This window comes from Schistocerca piceifrons, chromosome 2 (genome assembly GCF_021461385.2).
Source record: "Schistocerca piceifrons isolate TAMUIC-IGC-003096 chromosome 2, iqSchPice1.1, whole genome shotgun sequence".
NCBI lineage: Eukaryota > Metazoa > Arthropoda > Insecta > Orthoptera > Acrididae > Schistocerca > Schistocerca piceifrons.
The window spans coordinates 674,028,144-674,028,814 of NC_060139.1; positions in this window are offsets into that span (position 1 = coordinate 674,028,144).

Genomic DNA, 671 nt, shown 5'->3' on the forward strand with positions numbered 1-671 from the left:
TTACGTCAATCCAAGAAGAATGGGATGGGATTGTATAGATTATCTTGCTACAGAAGTGAAGATGAAGCATGCGTGATGAAGGCGGGCTTTTCAAGAAAGCCACTTTAGCTGTCAAAAGACGCACACATTTGTCTCGATACGTCGATAGTGAATCCTGTGAGCGAAGATATTAAATTTAAAAAAGAAGGATTTTTGGAGACTGCTGAGGCAGTTCGTGATGAAGCTGCCACATCTGTCACCGAGGAGGCTGCCGGGGTCGCAGACGCAGGCTGTGTGTGACGCGCAGCCGCCAGGGGGAGCCAGCACGTGCCTGACTGATGACGGCCGCGACACCAGCGCCAGGGCGCACGCGGTGGCTGCAGGGGCAAACAGCACGGTGCTCCATCGAACACTCTTCACGACTCAAGGGGAGTTGGAACAACCTATCTCAACAATGTTAAATTCCGTGACTTGGCTTCCCTGTATTTCAGGAACCACTGTAGCTATTGACATGAAACTTTTACAGGATATTAAAGTGTAAGTTCTGAGTCTACCGAACTACAATAATTGCATTTCAGTCACTTACTTCGGAAATACAGTCTTTTAATCACACGGTTAAAATTTTGTGTACTTTTTTGTACGTTATCCTAGATAATTTTTATTGTAAATAACATTATGTTCTTCTTTTAGTT